The sequence below is a fragment of the Linepithema humile genome, chromosome 5 (genome assembly GCF_040581485.1).
Source record: "Linepithema humile isolate Giens D197 chromosome 5, Lhum_UNIL_v1.0, whole genome shotgun sequence".
In the NCBI taxonomy this organism is placed as follows: Eukaryota; Metazoa; Arthropoda; class Insecta; order Hymenoptera; family Formicidae; genus Linepithema; species Linepithema humile.
Genome location: NC_090132.1, coordinates 8,240,840 through 8,258,180, shown reverse-complemented (window position 1 = coordinate 8,258,180; position 17,341 = coordinate 8,240,840). Strand labels below are relative to the sequence as shown.

The following is a 17,341-nucleotide window of genomic DNA, read 5'->3' as shown; positions in this document are numbered from 1 at the left end:
TCAAAATTATTAAATAAAATGGGAATATTTTGCATTTCTACGCATATTTCGGATTTCCATATTTGAAGTAATTTTGCAGAATGTAACTACTGCAAAATAATGCTTTACTGAACATTCATACATACATCTTATTTAATTTTTTTTTAAATTATATTAATATATGAGAGTCATATTTAAATTATTAAACATAATTTCAGTGCAAGATTTTTCAAGAGTTGGCTCGCGAACGAAATTCAGTAATCCATCTCTGAACTGTCAGAGTTAGCCGATGCGAAATCTTCATAAGTGGAGCTATAAATTTATCATGGTCTGAACACCAAGCCTATATTTACTCTATTATACAGGCTCGTTTTTAAAAGCCGTTTACGTTTAACGGCAAATAATCGTTTAGATGCCGCACCATGATACGGGTCATAAATTTGCCGGCACCCATGGCGTTCGAGCTGTGTTATGAAGGTGCGGGACATGCGCAGGTCAGTACCGCCTTCGTCTCGAGCAGGGTGCGGAAGGGTGGCAGCACCACGGAAACAGCTGCCGAGCACGGGCAGCGGCCTTGAGATAGAATTACAACCACCGCCATCTGCTGCATTTTGCTGGAAGGTGGAGGACGTTTGGGTTCCAGCAAAATTGGGTAGAGGGCTTTGGTCCATTTCGCGGGAAAAACAACAATTTCCAAACATCTCCGAGCCTAAATCTCGGGCAAAAACATCGTAAAGATAACGATATTGATTTTATGTTTACTTTGCAGTACAAACGAAAGCATTTATAGTTTATCTGAGCAAGAAAAACGGTATCTAATAATCAAAATTTAAAAAAAATTACGAACTAGAAAGTATGTTGAGTTAAGACATGAAAAACGCGCCATTCTTCTTGCAAAATTAAATTGTTTAACAGTCTATCTCGCCTATAAATAGTACGCTGATGAATTGCAATTATATGCAAATGTACTAATATTTTATCATCCATTTATAACGCTCTTACGACTCTATACACACTCTTACGAATGTTAGCAAATATATCTAGCATATTTCTACTGAAATTTTAAACTTAATATTTTGATTTTCTATGACAAATAAAAAAGTAAAAATTTGTTATACTATAAAATTCGAATACGTTTCTGATTGCGCATAATATTTTTAAATATCACGTTCTGCAACTTCGTTGATAAGAATCGACCGCGAATTACGAAATATATACGATACGCGCAGATGGCTTGTCGCCTTCATCGCGATCATATTTGTTCGGTGGACAGGCGCGTGGCACTGTTTATCAATCACTCGGATCAATCTACTGTTTGATCCGTGTGTCCACGTTCACCATTCTTGTAATACCAATTAGTCCCACACACAGCGTCCGCTTAACGTAAATCCTTTCGCCTCGTGCACGATCGTTTGGGTGGTCCGCGAGTAAGCAAGGTGCCAAAGTCTATTATTAGCGATGGGGCAGGGTAACGTATACGTGAAGGCACGCTGCCATGATTCCTAAGAAATCTCGGGCTGCATGGCGAACAGTATCAGTTAAATATCGATCGAACGAATAACTTGTTCCGCAAGCAGATGTATGTAAACTGTTTTATAAGATTTGTGTAAAATTTCAGCAGCGAAGTGTCTGATAAATTTCACACAAACCCATTTTTTCTAAAAAAAACCGTTTAAACTGAGACAGCTACAAATTTATTTAATATTGAGACTAGATTTTGAGAAATTAAATTTTAATAATTAACAACAAATTTTTATTTAACGCTCAGAAGTGAATAGAATTTCGGACTTAAGTAAAAAAATATGTTATATAAAAATTGCTAATAAATATCGTGTCCAAGAAAAATTTCATCTCTTTGATTAAGAGATTTCAAAATTAATTAACGATATATCAAGGAATATTTAAGTGCACTAAAAGTAATATCATGTTTATAAAGCAGTTTGCAATATTTTTCTCTGGGGTGGGGGTTGTATATTTCTTAATTATAGTATCAAAATGTAGAAAGGCAGAACTACATATTATGTTATTTTTTACGCGCAAAATTTTCTAAAGAATCATTTATTGGGCGGTCCAGTATTCAAGTTTGGTTGACTATAAAACGAGATGATAAATGGCAGACTAGGCCTGAGCATGCAAGCCGGATTGGACAGGTAGTAATACTCCTCGTAGAGGCAGTAACTCATACCCCGTCGAAGCTCGAGGAAATTGTGATGTGACGATCAAGAGCGATAATCTGGAGTAAAACGTTGGGAAAGAATTAAGGTGAAAGGCAGAGAACGACGATGACCAATTAGCCTATATAACCATTTTGCGAGTATATACGTCCCAGTCGTGGAAAAGTAAGATTTAATCGCTCTGCGAGGATGTATGTCTGTTCTCTCACGCATAGCAAACTTCCTTCCAAAACATACAAAACGAGCAGCCAGTCTGTTACTCACGTGCGCGATGATAAACTCATACAATAGTCTTAATTAGTTTGTTAAAATACGTTGGATCATCCACTTCCACAAACTACGCTAATCGAAATCGCGTGGATTAATTTACTTTTCTTAATTCGCTAAGGTCTGCCATTTAAAATCCTTTACGCTATTTTCGTAGCGATTTTATATTTAGATTATGCATAATATAAGCATTGGAGAGGAACTGTGAGAGGACTTGAAATCTAATTTAAATTGCATTTAATTTACATATTAATTTTAGAATTTCTTAAGACTCGAAGTATATTTTTTAGGACATCAATTTAAATAATATTCATGTGTGTGCAAATTTTTACTTTATTTCTATATTATAAATATTTATATTTATATTTCGAATAATATATGTAAAAAATAATTAATCGCGTAATATTAGCGGTTGGAGAAAATTGCAAATTTTGTTCGAAAGTAAAAAACTGCGTAGATCTCAACCGGTTCTCTAACTCCACGCAATCGAGATCCCGAGAACATTCAAGCACCACGCAGTAGTTCGCGCAATCGCAATCTACGTTGCGCAGCAGATCACAGAATAGATAAGTCCGACACCAGCGCGGTGCTCGTGCTGTGGTTTTAACATCCAGCACAACTAAGAAGAAATACAGAAACTACACATCAGACATTTCGCGCATCGTTCCTAGATCCACATCTCGGCGAAAGGCTAGCTTATCTCGAGCTATGCATCGAAGCGTTACGTTGCGACAAGCTACGCCTTGGATGCTCATTCCGCGCCTTATATAAAACTAGTTAAGAATCGCGCCAAAATGGAGAATATATCACGATATTATCTCACTATATATCTTTTTGCACAGAGATACATGCAAATATATCTCCTAGAAGTGTCATTTTTCTGCTACCAAATCTTATAATTATATTAAATTATAATAAAAAATCATAAACTGTAATCACAGATAAAGAAATTTTAATTTCTTAATTTGATCTCTAAATAATCTATAAAATTCATACGCTACTTTGAAAAATTCTATAATTTTAACTAAAGTTCTAAAATTTATAATGATGAATGAAAAGAAAGAGGCCGAAGCACTAACTAACAATCTCTGACCAGCGAGTAGGAAGCGCGACGGGATAAAGGACGAGTGTGGAAAAAAAGAGCTCGAGATACATGACATATGTGCCTATTTCAGCTAATAATCCCGTTATGCCCGGCTCGACTTTGCCTCGCGGCGGATAATGGACGCGCCAGAAACCGAACTCCGGGACTAAATCAGCACGTCGGGGGCGTAAAAGGGGGACGAAAGGGGAACTGGAAGGCCGCCTCATCATCCGTCAACTGTCAAACGTCCGACCAATCCTGTACAGCGGAACCAAGAACGAAGCAACCACCCACGGGGCCTCAAGGGTAAATTACACCTAGCCTTCCACCCAATCTCGCCTCTTCCTTCCTTTCTTTCTTTTCCTTCCTTTTACTCTACCTATCAAAGCATCCGGGAATTCTTTTGTTCTCCCCATCATTCCTATCATTTTCTATTCCTATGCGAAATTGGAAAAACGCGAATCGAAATTATTTGTTATTTATTATTGTAGTTAATTGTTATCATTAATGTTATTAAATTGTCTAATATTTTATTTGTATTAGTACAATTAAATATTGTATAAATTAATTAGCAACTAAAGCATGTCAACTCATTTTAATGTAATTAGAGCAATATTAAACAAAAAACAATTGCAAAATTTAAAAAAATTTATAAGTAAGAAAATGAATAGTGAGAAAACATTTTCAATATTTAATAAATTAAAAAGTTGTGATATTTATAACGTTTTTAAAAAAATAGCTTGGTATTCGATACATGTTCAAGGATATATGTGACGTTAAAAACAAGTTTCAACAAATTTCTTTCAAGAGATTAAATCTTAAATATTGGTATAATTTGTCAGTAAAAAAATATAAGAGCAAACTGTTATAAATAATTTGCAAGTGCAGTACACAAAAATATGACATAGAATAAAAATTGTATCCACTTACCAATTGTCTGACTTCTCTTAGTAACGATAACTATTTTGATAAAATGTTCAACTCACACAATTTAAGTTGCACAAACATGTTTTTATGTTAATTAACATCTTGATATGTTTAATGTTGCATTGTAATGAAATAATGAAAATAACTTGGCCATATTGTGCATGATAAGATGCAAATAGAAAAATCGAAAAGAAGATGGATAAACAAGTAAAACATAAGCGATCAAGGAAAAAAAATTATCTTACGCCACGTACGGCTGCCGGCAACACATTGCATAAATTAATATTTATATGCAAAGCGCAATACTCCGATGCGACGTAAGAAACCAGTTTAACAGAGTGATTAAAAATATCTTTTACATGTGTCCATTTTTTTTCTCTATACGACACCAGTAGAACGAGTCCGAAAATTTGTTGATAAAATTAGTGCAAAATGTTTCGTGCAATATTACGCATTATTAATGCAAATTAAATTATATAACATTACGTAACCGAAATTATAATATTATAAACTTCATATGAAAACTCTCTTGTAAAAAACTTCATAATTCAGAGAGCAACGTGAATTTAATGCAGGAGATGATATCACAATTGGAATATTACGTTCACAAAACAAAAGTCAGACGTTCACGGACGGAAGCATAAGGCCACAATTGTCCGAAATCACTAGACAGCAGACGTTTGACGCGCGGAAGTAATGACTTCCGGTATTCATTGCGAATTCGAAGCGGAGAACGAAGGTATAACTGGTAACTAACAACATATAATTGTACCCTTTTCTTGAACTGTACTCCTCCTTTTAAATATTTTTTTTTTAAACTGCAATGAAACTAATATTAAGAAGAAGGAACAAACCGATCGAGTAAGCTAACGGATCGAGGCGCGCAGAAACACTGCCAGGATTATGAAGTGCGATGTTGATACGACGGCAGGCAGCGCCGCTGAAGGAGGAAGGAGCGCGTGCGGGAAACATCGTGCACACCTATACGACCTGTCGGATGCCACAGCACACAAGCACTCACATTGACTCGCCACATATCGTCGAACATCGAAGCCAGGGCACACCTCAGAATATTTTCCACAGGGAAAAAGAATGACTTTTTAATCATTAATTTATGACAGCTACATATAATTAGAATTTTTTCATCTTTCGCAAAAAATTCAAACATTATAATCTTTTAATTTTATTTATACGATTTTGTATTAATTTTCAACATAAAAATAAATTTTTTTAAATAATTATATGTTGAAATATGACTTTGCATTTTTTAATATTTCTCTACTTCTATTTCACTCACAAGAACAAGATATAGAAAATAAAATAATCGTAACACAAATACTAAAAGTGTAACAAATTTTTGTTAATATTTGAGAGGATATAATTTTTTGCCCATTGTAACACTTCGATGCCGAATTTCGACACGTTTTTAACAGCATCGCAGCTCTCATAGAGTACCTATATATCGGCAATTACTTTGATGGCGAGGAAAGCTTTTAACGTAGCCCACCATGACGGTCGACGAACGAATCAAACATAGCTGACTTACATGTACGAAGCCACCATATAGCCGTGTTGAGAAGGGAAGCCGAAGTAATACCTGGGACGTGGACGTAACGTAATGTATCGCCGCAGGAACAAGCGTGTTACAATGGTAACGCGTTCTGTCACGGTACGTGATATACTACATGGTGATGTGGACTAGAAACGCCCATGTGTATAATCATCGTAAAGTAACGAAGGTCCCGAGATACGTCGTAATCAGCGATTTCTATTTCTTCATATCGGAGGGAAGGAATGATATTAGGAATGTGTGTTTTGTTTTTCATATTCCGTGAGCTTTCGATATATTGATAAATGTATATAGCGATAATTCTGCAGGTAATACGTACGAGATTATCAGTTTAGTATCTAAATTGATATACATATGTAATAGCTACGATCACTCGATTCGCAACCGATTCATAATCGGCTTAATAGATAATTAATTCAAATGCTATTCAAATTGAGTTCAATACTATTTCGCGTGCTTATCTGCGAAATCATGCTATATCATGTTATATTTCATTATTTGCAATCTACGTATACTTCCATAATGCAGGATTAAAAATTATTTATTAACAATATTAACAATCTCTGCAATTGTTAGCTTTGCGAACTTTGAAGTTTATGTTATAAACAAAATTCATTCCTCTATTACGTATCGGGATTTTGATCGCAATTTTCGGACCTAGAAATTGTTCATGACTTTATAGAAACAAATTACATTAAACTTTTTATCATAGTATTCGATATTAAGTTTTGCGAAGCCAGAACAATCGATGTTTATGGATTTCCATCCACATGTGCGGGTAGAAACCGCCACGTGAAATCGTGTAGTTGATAGTAGCAATTACAAATCGCGTGATTTGTGGTCGTAACTCGTCGCGACGGCGGCGTCGTGACGCTCCCAGGTTACCTGCAGGTGGCCGGCACGAAGTTACCTTCGCCTTCAGCACGGCACTGCTTTTTGAATGACGGAATATTACATCGGGTTATATACATCCCCCTCGGAATTAGTGATGCGTTTGTTCATACGGCAAACTCCATCAAACATGAGAAACTGGCAATTTGGAATACAGTTTCCAACTTGGATTTGAAAAGTATTCTATTCGAGCTTTTTCGGGGTTGTAGATATATGTGCCAAGTTATTTACGAAGTGGTCGTCAAAGAGCGAACGAACTTTTATTTCAATTGTGAAAATATTAAACCATAAGAAAAAAAAATTTGGAGGATTCCAAAAAAATTAATTCCGAGAATCTCGTAATGATATGGTGTTCGGAAGAAAGTAGTGCTATAGTATTTCGTTTCATCCGTAAGCCGTAATTTAAAACACGATCAGTGGCGCAGCGTCGACAATTCAACCGGCAGGGGTCGACATACGTGGCGGATTTAGAAAGTCACGAACGGCCCCGCGACCGCCGTCGCCGGCACTCAATTTATTCGCTGCCGCCGAACTCGTTCGGCCGCTAATTGAAAAGCGGACAAATTAACACGGTAAACGGATCGCCGCAATTTATAATGCCGCGTCTGCAACAATGGATAAACGAATGCAACGCGAGTGTCTGGACATGCAGATTATTAACGAGGCGCGATCAAGAGTCCGTCTGATCGGGATTTCATGATACATCGTTGCCTTCATATTTCTCCAAATACTCGAAAGATTTTTTTCAATTGTCGAAAACAAAATCAAATTATATGCTTTGCATTGCTTAGAAGAAAGTAAACCTCAATTTAGATTGCATTAAAATTGTTTTATATAAATATTATAAAAATTAAAAAAATAATAAGTTTTATTAAGATTATCAGTACGCTGATGCACATTATTACTTGCATCATATATTAATTTTAATATTTAAGATATTTGCAGAAAATTAAACTGTTTCGTGTTTGGTGAATCTATTAATATACATATAGAAAATAATCGCATGCAGACTATTACGTATCACAGACAAATATCTAGGAGGGTGCAGAAATTTGAGCAATTCCAAGTTGCCGACGACTATAGTACGAGAAAAGTGACTCGACGCAATTCGAAGAAATCATCCCTAGGTTCTGCGAATGTGGTAGACTCGTGTAACAAATACTAACGATTATTATCGAGCCTCATTTGAAGGGGAGACAATAATTATAATGATTATATTGGAGTCGGGTGGTGCGCGGCCGCCGAGGAATAAATTACAGGTTTGCTTGCTGTGTGCGGTCGACATAGCAGTTTAGTTTCGTTCGATAGATGCGTATCGCGGTGTTTCATGCGACAGAGAACGCCATTGCAACTGCCGGTTTTCGCAATTTCTTATCGCCGTTAATATGGCCGTCATATGAGTTAGACTCTTGACACCCGGCCTGGCCCTTCAAAATTAAAAAATTATGCATTCGCTTCACGGTAAAAGGCGGCACTGCAATTTGCGGATATTGTCAAGGTCTCATTATAATCTTTAAAGAAATTAGACATTATCGCATCCGGATAATGAAATGGTTCATTGAATAGTAATGTCCGATGATTAATAATCCCAGCGAAGTGGCAATCTTGTAGATGAATCAATTACTAGTCGATTTAAACCCGAAGAGATCGAAGATATTACACGATATGATCCGTATATAAAACTTGATAGAGAAAAATACCTTATTTCCTCTTAATGCAATATCCTTTACGGAAATAATTTATCATCGTGGTATTTCAATGCTTTTTTTCCATTCTCGTATCTCTACATTTAGATTTTTTTTGCTACAAACACATAGACGTTTCATTCTTCTTTTTTTTCCTACATTTGTTATACTTGATGCTTCCGTGTTCTTTCACTATTATCTATTCGGTCCTTTTTCTTTTTCTCGCTGGAGACAGGCTCGCAAGACACCACACAGCCCACTTCTCCGTTCTCAATCTTCTTATTCTTATCTTTTCGCGTCTGCATCCCTCTTCACACTTTCCTTGTTTGCGATACTGTCCTTCTCCACCTTTCTTCCTTTGCGAGGCGCACCGAGGGCAGCGATACATGCGATTTTCTTCTTCTTGTCTTCCTTGTTCCTCTCTTCTCACCGCGGTGAAGATTGTCGCGCGATTAGTGTAGGCTCCGATGTCACGTGGAAGATGCATTGCCCTCGTGGTCTTGGACCGCATTATATGTACCCGCGGTGTATGCATATCTACCGCGGCTTATACGGGCACCGTTTATATACGGTAACGCTGTAAGTGCATAATCGCCGATCGCATCTGCTTGCACTTTGCGTCAAGCCACGGGCACCTTGCATGTCGCCAAACACCAACGACGTGACGTGTACCGTGTAAACGAAGTGATACGTCGCGACGACGTGCGACGCTTTTGAGCGATAGATTGCAACTGTTATTGTCGCAAATTGTCGACGTGTGGTGCGCATATTTGAGCAATTAAAATAATGTTTTTATATTGAGTGTTCGCGTAATGCATTATTATTTTTCTCTGTATCGATAATAAGTTTTATACTAATTTTGGTATACTAAAAAAATTCACTTACTATTTTATTACGGATTTTATCTTTTTTATATTTCTATTTATTTTATACGCGTGCGACATATCAACAGAATATTCGAATGTAACATTTAGCAAAGGAAGAAAAGTGTATATTGCAACGAGAACATTTGCATGGTAAAACGATGACATTCTATCGATACTGCCAATTGCAAATATTGCAAGTCACAAACGTTGATAAAAAAAAATGCTGTATAGACTGTATAGCAAATGTGATAAAATCCAGATATGTATCAATGACAATCTAAAGTTAATTTCAATTACCTATCCGACAATCAAAAATATATATGGAAGACGATTCCATATTTTTCTCATTTCCTCTTTTAATGTAGGCTGCAAAAATTTCGCGAATAAAATATAAAAATATCAGCTTTAAAACTTGCGGAGTAATGCATCGGTTCGGTGGACTCGACTAGCAGATGATTCACTGTTGCTCATTACTCAAACAGCTTTTTACTTTAATCATATTAATGAAGCATTTAATCTCGCTGCGTGTTTGTGGGCCGCCGGGTGTGTGGGCCTATCCTGGTTCCGTTGTTGACGAGGACTTCTCAGTGCAACTTTTATAGGCTCTTTTCTAACCATCTCACTTTTTCTTACTCACTTGTTATCTTTTTCTTATTTCCCACTTTACTTTTCCGTCCTTTCTCGTTCATTTTTAACTTATTACTTTCTTCTTATTCTTTATTTTCTTGCAGTGTACTAAATATGGCTCATTTAGATTCATTTACACCTTTATGATGAGACTATTTTGAATTTGCGTGTTGTGAAGTGCATATTAAGATAATCTGTCATGATATAAATGCACATGTTCTTAATATATTTATGCGGAGGCTTATAAATTTCTACTTCCTTGTATGCTCCTCTTTATGTGTAAGATATCATCGTATGTTATTAAATTTATAAAAGCAGAAGTAATCTTGTTCTGTAATCCGTAATCTTGTAAAAAATCCCCTTTGAATAAATTTCAATCTAAATGCAAACGTGTGCATCAATTTTTCTTTAGCCTAACTTGTGCACCAATAAAAACCTATCGCCCAATGAAACGCGCCTAATTGTAATTGCAGAATAACAGCATTAGTGAGCAATGCGCTTTCAATATTTTTTATTTCTACAATTCAATAATAATATTGTATAATTAGAATGCCTAACTAATAATAAAATCTGAAATAATATCATTTTAATGATATTATTCATTCAATAATGATCGACGATTATAACTGCGACTTTGTAAAACCACTGTTTAGTGACTAGCCTTCACGGGTTCATTTAAATTAGGTCAGTCTATTGAAATAGGCCAGTATGGTTGCCCCTCTAAGGATGTAGAATTCAATAGAGTATCGAATATACAATTCATTTATCACGTTTTCCGCTAGTAAACGACCTCGTTGACAGGAGAAACGAATATTGTGTCAATGAGGACATAATAGTTATAAATACCTGCCACTTTTTCGCCGGAATTTTCCCGTCTGGTTTTGTCCCCATTGTATTCTTTCCGTCTGATTGTATCGTCAAAAGTCAAAAACCGAGAAGTTGATTGAGTCATTCGTTTTCCATGTCTACACGTAGTAAAAAAAATTACTTGGTCACTCAAAAACTAAAAATCAAATAATTAAAATAATATCAAGCAAAATTATTATATAAAAAAATAATCAAAATTAAATATATAATTATTTTTATATCGACATCTACTATATTTTATTGCAATTATTCCACCCTCGATCATTTGTCGATTAAATGAAAGTTTTAGTGACAAAAGTGTATTTTTAATAGAGCGGTTTGATTAAAAATTAATACAATAACATATGTGAACGACATACAATGACGTTATTTTATAGCTTTTGTATTTTTTTGCGTCCTTTAATATATTTTCCGTTTAGCGCTTATATTCCTAATTGCATTGTTAGACTTTCCTCGATAAAAGTGCTATTTTCGTTCTATAAATATTATTTCAATTATGGCTTTAATGTGCTACAGTACGAAGCAAATTCTATCTTTTTGGAATATCTTTCATTCATTGTATTTACTGCACAATAGAATTTACGCAACATAAAAATGTACTAAAAAGGGAGGAAGTTATATAATAAAGCGTAGGGTCACTATGTTATATCTTCATTGTTTCATTCGCTCAAGCCATTAAGGTTTAAAACAATGTTATATAAATAAGCTGCTTACATTATACCAAACAAGGAAGATACACGGGTATGCTCCGCAAGGCTTGAGGCGTTGCAATGTCACTTACCTGAAACAATAAATTACATGCCGTTATGTTATGGATTGCCTACATACACATATCTGTATACATATACATACATATATCTTGCTAATTGCGCAATGTGCTACTTAATTTTATGTATTTCTATATATCCCATGTCTTTTACGCGTATAATTCATAGTCTACTATTTTTGTTGCTGGAATTAAATATGATAGAAATGTTTTTTCTTAATCAAAGTAGAAGATATAAAGGATATATAATTATATGACAAATATCATAATAAAATAAACGTTCATGTGTGTAAAATCTGGCTGAACATTCAGTTCAACTGCTTTCTGTGACAAAATATATCCTAAATTTAGGCATATTGCTACACATTAAGGATCGTAATTAAATATTTATTACTATGACTGAAAAATAACGTGGAAATTATGATAACAAAAAAAATCAAAAATGAAGGAAAAAGGATCAGAGTTGAGATTTAATGGGGTAGAATAATCAAGAAATCGTGGAAGTCATTTACCGCCCGAATCGAACCGTGTCCAAGCAAATGCGCGCGCGATAAGGTCACGTTTGTAGCGCATTGATGACGTCGGTATCCGGAGCACGGTCCAGCATCTTTACATTCTCATTGGCTGATACTCAGCATCCGCGCGAACACTTATCGGTCTCATCCGACACGTGGTGTCATCCACTGAACACTTTGCTGTTTCCAAATGCCCGCGGAGTAACACGCACAATTAAACACCATAAAAATCTCAATTTTGTTCAGATTTTAGACACGTTCACTAATTTAAATAACGATGTGCGTTTAAATTGTAACATTTGATGCGATTTTATCGATAATTATGGGCAGTGGTAGAAGTTTGTGACGTAACGCGGACGACGCGATTCGCAGAGTAATTTTAGGAGGAAGATGTATGTAGAAGAGACAGAGTGGGAGGGTGGAGAAGAAAAAAGGAGCGGCACGAGACAGAGTGGAGACACCACATAAACCTTCCCGGCCGCAAGCCACCACATAAATATAATAGAGAAGGTAAGGCCTCGTGATGGTCGGCCGGCATTGCCCGCCGAACCGTCACGGACTCAGCACGTCGTACAGGAAGGGGGAATTTGCGCTGGGTGGGGTGGATGGGTGGACGTGTCAGAGGCGAAATGGTGGCCGCGCAGGGGGTCGGCGGGAGCATCGGTGGCCGACTCCTCTCTCTACGCCGTCGCGCAATACACGGCGGCGTGAAACACGGGGAAACGGCACGAATGATCGATGGGATTCTGCGCCGTTGCGGGCACGGCATAGGTACATATCCCCACTATCCTAACTACTCACACAGGAAGGTGAAAACCCCCTCTTGGACATTGACGAGAACGCGCCACGCCGCCTGGTGCACAGGACACACGTGGCTTTCCGTAAGGAGTTTTAAGGATAAATCCAGAGATGGCGTACTGCGCGTTTGGGCGCCAACAACGCCATCCTACAACGGAAGAGTGAACATTGATAGAAAAAAATCTGGTCTGATTGGAGCGCCGATAAGTCGGCAAACAAGAATACACAGTATAAATAACTGCAATGTAATTTTAAAAAATCAATCATGACAAAAAACATAATTAATATATTCATTAGCAGATAGATGATACATAAAGTACTCTAAACGAAATTGATCGATAAATGTTAGAGAAAAATATATATATTTTATTAATTTCATAAATTTACCCATTTGTTTATGCGTGAAAAAACATGGAAATGTTATTGCTTATTATAATTTTGCTTGCTTGATAATCTTCAGACTTTGAATTGAAAGTTGTTGAATGATTTTTAAAAGTTACTATCAAATATACATAAAAAGATATCACTTTTTATTAAAAAAAAAAAGCAAAGTTGATTTTAATATTTTCAAGAAAAATAAAAATTTCTATTTGCAATCGCTTAGAGTAAAATTTTTTTTAGATAAATTATAATTTTAATTGGATAAACCATAATTTTGATAAACGACTATTTGCATAGATTAATTAAAACGGAATCTTTTATACATACAGTTATACATTTCCATGTATAATGTATGAAAATTATGGCGCTAAATATCTGATTAAGATTTGTGAAATTCTTAAATAGTTTATGCTGTTTATAAATATTAATGTTTTTACACGTTGAGTGTGCACACGTTATTTATCAATGCATGTCACAACTTATCAGCTTAATTGCTGCATTGTCAAATCGTTCACGACTGGTCGCCGTGCATGCGTGGAGTAATGCAACTACCTCCCGGTTAGCCGATCAGCTTAGGCGATTTGTTGAAGCCTCAAGGTGAAATTTAGTTACGCGACACCTCACGCGCACGTGCCCATAAACTGAGAACGCGAGAAGCATTCGTGAAATGCAACCATCGGACCACCCATACCCCGAGGCTCCTTCCACACGCCCATTGACGTGTGTATTGTTCTCATGATCTCGCGCACCGATAAAAAGTACTGAATGAAAGGAAACTACGCGTTCAACAGCATATTTACACAACGAACAACCACGTAATTTTATTTGTAAAAGATTCGCGTGTTTAAAATTAATAACACAATAGAAGACGCAATAAACGTAGTAGAAAAAAAACGATCTAATAAAAACATATCGAAAACAATTGTAATATTTTAAACGCAACAATTAATATTGTTATTTATTTTCCGTAGAATATAGCTGCAACAATAACAACGAGAAATCAGACATTGTGATTTTCTAAAAGCATAATCGTCATATAATTAGTCGCACTCAACCTCGCAGCGGGTATCGCGCGCGCCTCCAAGGGTATTGTACTTTATATCACGAAAGTAGCGCGAAGCACGGTAAAGCAATTGATCAATATAGCGCCAACAATCCCTTGTAGCTACCCCTCTGCAGCTTCCAAGCTCCGTCTGCCCCCTTCCTCCGCCTTCTTTCGTCCAAGTCCCAACGGCGCGGAGAACGCACCCCCATAACAAGTTTCTTACTCATCTTTTTCGTTCAATAACTCTCCATCCAAGATGGCCACCGCGGTCGTCCCTCATTGGCTGGGGGAAGGGTCGCAGGGGTCTGTACGGGGTTTGGGTGGTTGACCCGTGGTGGTGCGGTGCGGGGCGCAGGAGGGGGTTGGAAGCAGTGACGCTATCTATCTTCCGTTGCCTTGGCTCGGCGTAACATAAGGCAAGATAAATTGCGGGATCTCCCGGGTTCTTGAACCTTTCTGGCAAATTGCATAAGAATATCCACCCTCCACCCCACAGGCTGCCTCCTCTCTGCTCCTCCCTCCCCCCCTGACTGCCCCCGCGGCTCCAATGGAATTGGAATTAACTCGAATAAATCACCTCCGCGGCTCTGTACGGGTACGCAAAAGCTTCGGCCGTGTTTCCGCTTCACGAAGTTGAAATTTCTTTTAGTACAATACAACATTGCAACATTGCAAATATTTGTATTTTTTTCACTAAAAAAATTCTTTATGATAAAGTTTCTTCATTAATAAAGTTGCGATAAAATATATATGCTGTTAAATAGCAACAACGAATGGCATTTTAATGTGTAATACGATTTTCCTTTTTTTAAATGCACAGCAATTTAATATAAAAACTTTTGTTATTTTATCTCCACAGAAATTTCACGACAAACGTAGACAATAATCAAACTATTGGCATTACGCAAAGTTATAAATTTTTGGGTTGAATAGTTCGTATATTTTTACTTTGTGCGTATAAAAGTATTTAGAGTTATGTTTGACAAATTGAAAGCTATAGATGTATATGAAATACACAAGTATATATAAAAGATTAAATATATGTTAAAAGATAAAGAATACTGATTATATAATTGCACAAAATAACACAAAAATGTAATTATAAAATTAAACTATTAAATCAATTAATAAAACATAGTTTTAAATTTGCCAAATGCATAAATATTTGGATCTGGTGCGTTTTGGACCCGAAAAGATGAAGGCATATATATGCCGACTGTACGTATGCGCGCGCATATTATAGTCCATTGATCAAAAGAACATATTCGTTGCGTAAAATTGATAGAAGTAATCTAATTTATATAGTTTTATTATATATATGCAAGATTTATTTGTTATATATATAAGCTCTACTTTTTAAGAATATTTTTAAATATATAATATGGAAGAGTGTCTTGTGCCAGCAAGCAACACATAAGATGACGCAGAAGATAATATGATTACAATATCGCTTGTAAAATGTCTTTGTACACGTTATCACAAAAGCGTTAATAGAAAGTATCAAAGGCGCAAGTTGGCGCGCGAACCAAATCCGTCTTTTCAGTCAATGTCCTAATACAGTTTATCTCGAGCTATTATCTACTTCATTTGTCACAATTACGGGCTCGTAACCCTTTTGCGCGCATGCTTGTTGCGATATCTCGATCGCATGCCATCAGCATGACAGTTCCCCTCTTACTCAGCCAGAGAACCGAAGAGGGGAAGTGGCTGGTTATCACTGCCGGCTGGCTGGCTGGCTCTCCGTATCGCTTTCCGTGTATTGCGGCAGGTCAGTAAATCCGAAACCGAGCTTTACGATTTGTTTACTCCGTACTGGGTTATGGGACCCGGTTATATAGCCGTAGGTATGCACGGGGCTATGTGATCGCGGCCGTAAACGCGTCTGTTATGCGCTCGTAAACCGTGAGAGCCCCACTCAACGTCTGACGCTATAGCGGCGTTTCCCCTTCTGCGGTCGAGCCTCGTAAAACGCTTGTTTTACGATTGCTGCCTATCGTTGACGATTCTGCCACCGTTCGCGTGGTGAAAGTATTCAGTGTGTTATCTGAGTCGTCATTCTATCCCGTTCCACGATCCTTTCCCTTTCCGTTCTCAATCGGTTACGAAGGACATCGACACACATACGACCGACCTTGACGATGGGCAAGGCTGCGAAGCTAATTTTTATCGAACATCCCAAACAATTCGCGACAACTTTTTGCGTAACAATATCTATTACTAATTACAATCGCCGTTATTAATCGCCTAAGTTAATTAGAATTTAAACATTTGATATTCTCATCATTTTCGCTACTATTCAAAAATACATTAAGAAAAAAAATTTAATGAAATAATTATTTTAAATTCGCATAATTGCTCCAACAAATTCCTCCCGCGGATGAAGTTATATCTTACTAGGAGTTGTTTCACACCGCGCGTATCATCCATCTATTTTAATCATCGCCTAGCACAGAATTCTTATTGATACATCAAGGCTACTAATTCATCTCCTATGTTCAACATGCAAATCACATCGGAGTAATGGTTTCGTGTCACGAGTAGCGCGCGTCTCTAGTGGTCGACGATGTTCTATCGACGACTGCTCTATCGACGATGACGCCACGCTTCTACTACGTCACGGAGTTGACGTCATCAGAGGCGTAGAGAAGGAGCGACGACAGAGTCGATGTGACGTAACTGGATTCAGTTGAGAGAAAGAGAAAGAGATGGTCGCGCCAGCCATGCTGTTGCAGGTAGGGGAAGGAAGAAAAGGGAGCCATTATAGAAGGGGCGCGACTAGGCTGAATCCTCCCCACCGGCCCGGTCGGCCCACCGAGGAAACAGCTGTCAGCTGCGTGGAGTTGCGGACCCGCAACTCTCACCCCCCAACCCTCCTACATTCTATTCCGCGTGCATGTGT

At 37.1% G+C, this 17,341-nt stretch overlaps 2 protein-coding genes across 3 annotated transcripts in view; both read right to left on the bottom strand.

Annotated features, from left to right (window-relative positions):
• Antp (Antennapedia) overlaps positions 1 to 17,341 on the bottom strand; it is a 98,152-nt gene that overhangs the window by 49,404 nt on the left and 31,407 nt on the right. Inside the window, exon 1 of one of the 2 annotated variants that reach the window (XM_012371073.2) lies at positions 4,435 to 5,558. The exons of the other annotated variant lie outside the window; for it this stretch is intronic. The gene's annotated coding sequence lies outside the window, so the exon portion shown is untranslated. Of the gene's footprint in view, positions 1 to 4,434; positions 5,559 to 17,341 lie in introns of those variants that run through there. 2 annotated transcript variants of the gene reach the window in all.
• The window catches only part of LOC105674628 (homeotic protein ultrabithorax), a 176,651-nt gene continuing 159,511 nt past the window's right edge, over positions 202 to 17,341 (bottom strand). Inside the window, exons 4-6 of the mRNA XM_067354821.1 lie at positions 11,652 to 11,718; positions 10,917 to 11,035; positions 202 to 688 (exon numbers count right to left, since the gene is read on the bottom strand). The gene's annotated coding sequence lies outside the window, so the exon portion shown is untranslated. The remainder of the gene's footprint in view (positions 689 to 10,916; positions 11,036 to 11,651; positions 11,719 to 17,341) is intronic.